Genomic DNA, 8,973 nt, shown 5'->3' with positions numbered 1-8,973 from the left:
ACGCACCACTGTGAACAGTCTTCATTAAACTCTCTTTAATTAAAACTTCTGAATGGTTTGTTTTCTGCTGGACCCCTAACAGATATCATTTAATTTTCTTGATGGCAATTCATCTCTAGCATACAGAAATCTTTCAAGAGTTTGTTTTATGTTTTGTTTTCATCCACAAAAGCATTTACTTCCAGATTTGTTTGTCCTTGTAACAAGATCAATAGTTCTTTCCTCTCCAATGAAACCCAAGTGCTACACTGTCTGAATGCCTATTAAGTTCATGTTTTCCTACATTGAGATCCCAACCATTCCCTACACCAGTGTTTCTCAGCCTTCCTAATTCCGTGACTTTTTCATATATTTCCTCAGTTTGTGGTGACACCTGAGCACAAAATTATTTCATTTCTAATTCATCACTGTAATTTTGTTACTGTGATGAATCAGGCCACCCCCGTGAAAGTCTCATTCGACCCCCAAAGAAGTCATGACCCACCAGTTGAGATCCACTAACCTAGACCAACGTTTGGCCCGAGGGCTGTATATGGCCCCCAAATCATCAATACCTGCCAGCATCACACATCTCACCAAAGAGAAGCATTTGTAGCCATCACCTTAGGGGTGAGTTCATTAAATATTTGACCTGTATGGCCCCATGAATGACATTATAAATCACATGATCCTTGGCAGAAAAACAAGTATCCAGCTCCTGCTCTAGACCAAAAGTTCCGAAACTTATTCTGCCTACTGCCCTCTTTTCAGAAAAAGAAATTACTCAGGGACCCCTGGTAATGAAAGAATTTTGTACTATAGCTCACCATCCAGGATAAAATGTAGATATCTGCTTTGTAGATCCCTGGATTTTTCCATGCCAAGCAGATGGTTGTGTTGCCTACTGTAGGAAATGAGACTCTAGGTAAATCAGGTTTGTTTTCACTCTCTGTGCAAGAATTTCAGTTGAGGAGCAAGATCTGTCTTGAAAGAAGTGTATCCAGAATGCTCCTTAGAGGCAAGAATGGCTAGAATTCGTCTCACGTACTTGAACATCAGGAGCTATGAGGAGCAACATCATAGAGAAGGCCATCATGCTTGGTAAAGGGGCACCAAAAAGAGGAAGGCCCTCACCAAGATGGATGGACAGTTTCTGCAGCAATAGTCTAAAACATAACAATTGTTGAGAATGGCACAGGAACAGGAAGTGTTTCTTTCGGTTGTACAAAGAGTCGCTGTGAGTTGAAACCAACTTGACAGCATCCAACACAACTAGATGTGGAGAAAGCATGGACTGGTCTGTGTACAGTGACCCCAGCGAGGTTCCTCGTCCATTTTTGTGTTTAAATGGGCCAGGTGCTCTCACAAACCACCTCTTCAATAGACAACTTAGATTTTTTCTTTCATCCCAGGGACCATTCTGAAATTTAAAATGACCATTTGACACTGAGTTGATTGTGATTCATGGCAATTCATAGGATTTCCAATGGGCATATCCTTTCAGAAACAGATGGCCAGACTTTCTTCCAAGGTATTCTGGGTGCGCTTGAGCCTCCTACGTTTCTGTTAATGGCCAAGTGTTTTCACCATTTGTACTATCCAGGATTGACTTCCAGCTCTATATATCCTTAAAATTGACATCTCTCCTCTCTTTGCAAAGTCATGACCATTGCTGTGTTTCAGTCGATTCACCGTATTCAAATATAGAAATGACAAATAATTCTACCACTTCACAGAAAATGTCAGAAACTCATTGCTCTCATTTAATAGTGGCGTGGGTGATTACATATTGGACTGCTAATCCCAAAGTCAACAGTTCAAAACGACCAGCCACTCTCAGGGAAAAAGATGAGGCTTTCCACTCCTACCAAGTTACAGTCTCAAATAACCACAGGAGCAGTTGGACCCTGTCCTATAGGGTAGAACTCAGGTCATGGTTAGTCAGAGTGGACTGGATGGCAGTGAGTTGGTTTGGTTTTTGGACTCCCCTCCTACCACAATATCACACAATTACTAAGTTCATGTTATGTACCAGTGTTCTAAGCATTGCATGTACATTCACTCATTTCATCCCACTGGTGGTGGTGTGGGTGAAGCATTAGAACTGCTAACCAGAAGGTCGGTGGTTCAAATCCACCAGCTGTTCTTCGGGATCAAGATTGGGCTGTCAGCTCTCATAAAGGTGTTCAGGGTTGGACATCTGCCGGGACAGTTATTAATTTATCCTGCCGAGTTGCTATGGGTCTGAATGAACTCAAGAGCAGTGGGGTTTTGGTGGCTTTTGCAACCCTTTTAAGAGGAGCGCTGGTGGGGCAATAGAGAAGCCCTTGACTATTTACCACAAGCTCAGAAAAACCCTCAGCAGCTTCCCCTGAGAATGATGCATCAATTTTCTCCAGGACAAGTCACAGCTTATAGGAACACCTCTAGAATGGTTCCACTCTGTCCTGCAGGCTCACTATGAATTGGAATTGACTGACCCATTGGTAGTGAGTGCATCAGCTCCCGACTATTGGTGAGAACATGAATGCACAGAAAAGTGAAACAATCTAGCCCAGAAGTGACCAGGTTATCAAAGGGGGAGCTAGATTTCATATCCCAGCAGACCAACCTCAGAGACTACAGGCTTAGCTCCACACTCTGCTGATGTCTTGACTACAAGTGGTTGGATTTTGCATCCCTTCCCCTACACATCATCTCCACTGTCCAATATCGATCAATGTTAGCATGAGAACTGAAGAGTCACACTATAGCCCTGCCCAATCCCACACGTACAGGTGAGAAAAAAATGGTGAGACCACTGGGCAGTTTTAGCTGCCACCTCTAATTCCACCGCCTCAATGCACACAAAAAGAAGTCAGAGAAAGTATTTTTGGCCTTGCCACCACTCCTTAGCCCTGACACTTTGGGGCCTGTCCACTCTCTTGGACACCCACAAGACGGCTACCTGGGAACTTCCCCTGGGGCACTTGGGGACAAAGGAAAGGGCACACGCCTGCAATGAAATTCACACTGTAACAACTTGTTTCCCCCTTGGAGAATGACACCGTTAGCTGCTTCAATTGTGCATGAAATATAAATTACATGACTCAGAGGTATCATGTCGGAGTAGCCATGATGCTAAGTGATGAGGCTCTCCATCGAGCAGCCCCTCTCCAACCAGCAGGTCCAAAGAAACCCAAGACCCGAGGCTGACAGCTGAGAACGAGGTTCTGTGGTCTTTGAGTGTGCCTGCTTTATAGAGCCCACAAGGGAGAATCTTTCCGGGTGACCCAGGATGCCAGGCTGGAATGTTCCAGCCATCTGCTGTCATCACACTGGACCTCCCATTTTCTTTAAAGGGAGTCGAATGCTGAACAGTACTCTTTCTTTCCATAACCCCCAGAAAAGTAGGAAAAAGGTGGTGGTGAATGTGGTAATATCCTTCTTGCTAAGGAGATTTGGTGATGCTGTGGGTTAAGCATCTCACTACTAATCACAAGCCAGCAGTTCAAACCCACTAGCTGTTCTGAGCGGGAGAAAGGTGAGGCCGTCTGACAATGGACAAATTTATGGTGTCAAAAACCCACACAGGGAGTTCTACTATTTCCTCTAGGATTGCTATGCATCTGAATTGGCTGGATTCACCAGAAGTAGGTTTTGCTTCTTCGGAGTGTATTTGTACATGTGTGTGTACATGTGCGTGTGCGTGCCTGTGAGTGCGTGTGTCTGCATTGTCGCTTGTGTGGTTTGGAAGCCCAGAGCAGGCAGACCGAGGCTGCATAAGAAGCAGTTGAGAAGAGAGAAGGGTGAGATCCTTCAAGAGGTAGATAGATCCAAACTCATTTCCCAGATCCCTTCTATATTCATTCTGCCTCCCATTCATAACTCTTTCTGGCTCAAATTATTCCGTATTCTCTCCCTGGCCAGCGCCCCACAGCTTTCTACCCCATTTCACCACTAGATCTCTGGACACTACTCTAAATCAGCTTGAGATACTCAATCATTGATGAGCTGCTGAAGGATTGGATCAGCCACCCTTCTTTGTGTCCATGAAAGAACTTTCCAAAACCTCATGTCACAAGCAGGTACCCTTGCTTTTAGAGAAGAGGCATAGGCTAATTTGTATGTTTCCACCTTGAGAGGGCCAAGCACCACCATGTACAATTATTAGATAACCATAAGTGTGTCACTTTTGTGGCCACTACACATCTCCTTTGGAGGACCCATTTGCCCCTCTCCTAGCACCGTGATCCCTGGTGCCATGGCTAGACTGGGATGGGACATCCATGTGCTCAACCAGGAACTGCCAGGTGGAATTAGAGCCACTGCCCCCTCTGCAGAGCCTCTGTGAGGACCGGGAGTTTGGAAACACAGCCTAAAGCTGCGGGAGGAGAAATTTAGGAAATTATCACGCATTTATGCTAATGACAACTGTACAAAGCCCACAACTGCCCTGCCACTGAGCAGAGCCAAAAGAAGGAAAAGCCAAAATCTACATATGGGTACAGGAAGACCTCTGGAAGGTGTCCCTGTGGGGTCCGGGGAAGCGGGAGAGTGGACTTGAGGAGGCTCAAGGTCTCAGGCTGGGAAAGAGCCAGGATGCCTGTCGACAAAACCCTTCGACCAGACACAACCAGAGGAAGTTCAACTCTCTCTCTTTGTCTCTCTGCCTAACCACCAACCTCTTACTCAGTGCAGGAGATTCTTTGAACAGGGTCCACAGGGCCAGATGTGAGAGCTAGCAGCTCCTGTTACTACCCTGGCTTGGGAAACCTCCCACTTTCTGGAAATGCAAATATTTTCTTGGACTTTGATCAAGACCAAGATCAACCCTACCCTCCCCCTTTTCTCACAGTGGCACTTGGTCAGAATGGAAAATAGCGCTCAACTGCCATGCCCTCTGCCTCTTTATTCCTTGTTCTATTTGAACCAACGGCTGCAAAAAAAATCACATAACTGCCAGATGGAGGGCAGGGCAGTGCTTTCTTTTCAGACTTCCCTCTCATTCTTTCTCTGGTCGCATCATCATTCCAGGTACAGCAAACTCATTGCAGTCCAGTCAATTCCTTATGTAAGTTTTCCAAGGTTGTACAACATTACTGGAACAGACAGTCCCATCATTTTACCATGAAGCAGCTGGTGGGTTTCAACTGTCAACTTTTCAGCTAGCCATTCAACATTTACATGACAGTGCCTTCAGAGTGGTGAGTCATATTCTGCAGACACCGTGGGAAAGAATCATTCTTCTGCCTTATTTTCATAAGGTGGGTTACTAGGTAGGCAGGTGTGAGGCAGGTGTAAGTAGAAATCAACTTGATGGCAACAAACAACAACACCGATGTTATTGTTTTGGGGCTGGGGAACTGAGACCTATGAGGCATGGAGCTAAGTAACAGCTACTTCAGGTTTGTTAGGCACTTCGTCGTTGAGCTCTGTTCTAGATACTGGTTATACAGCTAGAAGGAAGGTGGCATCTCTGTTCCTGGGATTGAGAGATGCGAGGGGTTGGAAAACTTCCTGTCCTGTTAGTAGTGGGTGTAGATTTTGTTTTTGTTTTTAGATGCCATTGAGTCAATTCCAACTCCTAGCCACACTATGGACAATAGAACGAAACACCACCCAGTCCTGCACCATCCTCTCAATAGTTGTTATGGTTCAGCCCCTTGTTGCAGCCACTGTGTCAATCCATTTACTGAAGGTCTTCCTCATTTTCGCTTATCTCTCTTCACCTAGCAGGATGTCCTTACTCCTCCAGGGACTGATCTCTCACTAACAGTATGTCCAAGGTACATGAGGGGAAGTCTCACCATTCTTGCTTTTAAGGAGTATTCTGGCTGTACTTCTAACCCACATTTGTTTGTTCTTTTGGCAGTTCATAGTACTTCCAATATTATTCACCAGCATCCCAATATAAATGCATTGATTCTTCTTTGATCTTCCTTTTCAATGTCCAACTTTCACATGCATACAAGACCATTGAATATATGACTCAGGTGGCTTTAGTGAGGTACACCTTCAGCTTCAAGGTAACATCCTTGCTCTTAAACACTTTGGAGAACACTTTTGAAAGAGGTCTCTGGCTGCAACGCATGGCCCCTTTAAGGATGAAGAGGCGGGGCGCACAGGTGGAAGCCCGTGGCCCCTTCAAACCTTGGCCTATTTGGCAGCAGCTGGAGCCACTATTGAGGACAAGGCAAGAGGCCAGCCAGCACTTTCTGTGGAGGCCAAGGGCTCAGGACCTGAGCAGGCCAAGCTGTGAGCGCTGAGTGAGCCAGCCTCAGAACCACACCACCTCCATGGGCCAAAATGACCTGATGGGCAAGGCCTAGGGCTTCACAGACCAGGTGTGGTTCCTGCGGCCTCCCCGCCCTCTCCCAGACTCCTGCCCACCCGGGCCTTGCCACCATAACCCGTGATGTAGGTCTGCAGCCCACCTGGTGCCTGCCCAGGCACCAGAACTCCTGCCCTGCCTGGCCCACCCACCTGAGACCTCACTCCAGGCCCCATGTCCCAACCCTGGTCCTGCTCCAGGCCCCCTCCCTGCCCAAGACTTTGTTAGTCTGGTTGGTCATGAGGGATGGAAAGGAGGAGGGACCCTGCCCAGGCCCTTGCACTCCATCCAACTTGGGATGCTCTGGGTTGGTCCAGCCCCCAAGGTGGCTTCCCTCCCACAGGCCCATATACCCAGAACTCCATTGGACCCACTGGGTACATGAGGCCTCCCCATCAAAGGCTCGGGACATGTGCCCACAGCCAGGAATGGGATCCTAGCTTGCTAGAGCCCCACTACCCTCCCCTTAAGCCCCAACAACTTAAGATCCCTAGAAAGTGTCTGTTTGTGGGGGCCCTTGTGGGGTCACACTCTGGCTGTGAAAGGCTTGGCTATGGCTTTTGGCACTTGTCTTCTCCATTCTGAACCTTTAGACCATTGGTCCTTCCACGGGGCAGTTCTACAGGAGTAGCAGGGAACTCTATTCGGGAGTGAAGTTGGCCAGATTTGAGTAGGGGGTGCCCTGGCAGGGATGCCAACTTGGGAGAAGAGCCCATCTCCCCTTTCTCTTTCCCAGCTGCAAAAAAATTTAAAAAGGAAGAGGTCTCATAGAGCAGATTTACCCAATGCAATACGTCCTTTGGGTTCTTGACTGGGGCTCGCGTGATCATTTATTGTGGATCGCAGCAAGAAGATAGCACTGATCACTTCAGTATTTTCTCCATTTATCATGATCATGTTGTAGATGACAGGGACATAATTACATATAAATATGTCCCTGGGACCCAACTCCTGGGGAGTCCCAAACAACTTGATGAAAAGGAAAACAAGAGAGTGAAGACAAGCACTCTGAGCCTAGGTTGGAAGGACAGTCCTTTGTGAATAGAGAGCTTCAAGGGTATTGGAGTTCCTGGAGGAGGGCAAAGAGTTCCACACTCAACTATTCAACAAATCAATGGCAGGTGGAACCCACACAGGGGCACCATGGAGGAAAGGCCTGGAAACCTGCTTAAAGCCTATAGTCTTGAAAGTCCTATGAAAACCACACATAAGGCACCATGAGTCAGAATCAACTCTCTCGTGCCTGTTTTGGTTTGGGTAGAGGAGCTATTAGAAGCAGTGGGGTATAATGTTGAATCCAAGAAGAGGAAGGATTTGGTCACCATTAAAGTGACTTCTGACCCAATTAATAACAATCATACGGACTTTTGTGGGAGAAAGATGAGGATTTCTACGGCTGTAAATATTTAGTGTCAGAAACCCACATAGACAGTTCTACCCTGCCCTATACAGTCGCTGACTTGCTGTCAACTGGATGGCACTAAGATAGCACCTATCTGCTGAAAGGTTGCCATGCGGCAGGACTTGTGCCAAGTCCATTATGGTAATGCCTATGATCTTTGTGGGAGACAAAGCCTTTCTTATGTTTAATGTCTCTGTTGTCAGATCGCTCCATTGTCCAGTCCTGGCTCTATGTCCTTCTAGCTCCATGACCTGGGACAAATCATTGAACCCCCTTTGTTCTGCTGTGTGTACAAGGGAAGTGAAAAATAGTTCTTAGGTTGTGTGTTTGAGGTTGAGATTGAATGATAGAAAGACCTTGTTGTTGTTAGTCGCCAGCAAAGCAAATTTGATTCCTTGTGAACTTATGCCGGATAGGATATATTACTGCTAGATCCTATGCAATCTTCCTGCCCATTGGCAGGTTTGAGGTCATTGTTGCGGTTATTGTGCCAGTCCGTGTCATGAAGAGTTTCCCCAGATCCACTATTTTACCAAACATGATGTTCTCGTCTCGCAATTGGTCTTTCCTAACGACATGTCCAAAATCAGCATGACAAAATTTTGCCATTCTATCTTCTAGGAACATTCTTCGAAGAATGTCCTTGTTTGATTTCCTCCAGGACTGATTTGCTCATTCTTTTGGCCACCCACAGTATACTCAATACATGGTCTTTGCCATCACGGTCATTTGAATGCCTCAATCCTCCTTAGAATCCTGGTCCTCACTGTTGTCACAGTTAGAAACTCCATTTCTCACAGCTTGCTTCAGATCTGCTGAAGTGGAATCTGAGTTCTTGTAGGCCCCAAGGACATGGCATTTGTGTGCCTGCTAGAAGCACTGAGGAATAACGTCTGGCCCATAGTAAGTGCTTATAATTGTTCATTGCGATCAGTGTTATTATTTATCATCCCATGTAAACTTTCCAGCACATGCACAGGTCAGGAAACCAAGATTCTGAGCCTGTCAGTGCCTTCACTGAGGCTACCCCTCAGGAGAGGGGAGGGGCTGCATGCAAATCGAATACATGATCAAACCAGTTGGCCTGGGTGGAGGGACTTTCAATGCTAAAATAGGGGAACGGGTTGTTGGGTATGTGGGAGGAAAGGCATCTAAAGAAAATCAGCAGAGTGCTCCGAGGCTCTGGAGTTCTGACTACAAAGACACATTACCTTGCTCCCACACCTCCTCTTTTCTGGCAGTGACATAAGCCGAGCATTTTCTCTTTTTCCCTGTACAA

Source organism: Tenrec ecaudatus, chromosome 1, assembly GCF_050624435.1.
Source record: "Tenrec ecaudatus isolate mTenEca1 chromosome 1, mTenEca1.hap1, whole genome shotgun sequence".
In the NCBI taxonomy this organism is placed as follows: domain Eukaryota; kingdom Metazoa; phylum Chordata; class Mammalia; order Afrosoricida; family Tenrecidae; genus Tenrec; species Tenrec ecaudatus.
This window is presented reverse-complemented; position numbering follows the sequence as displayed.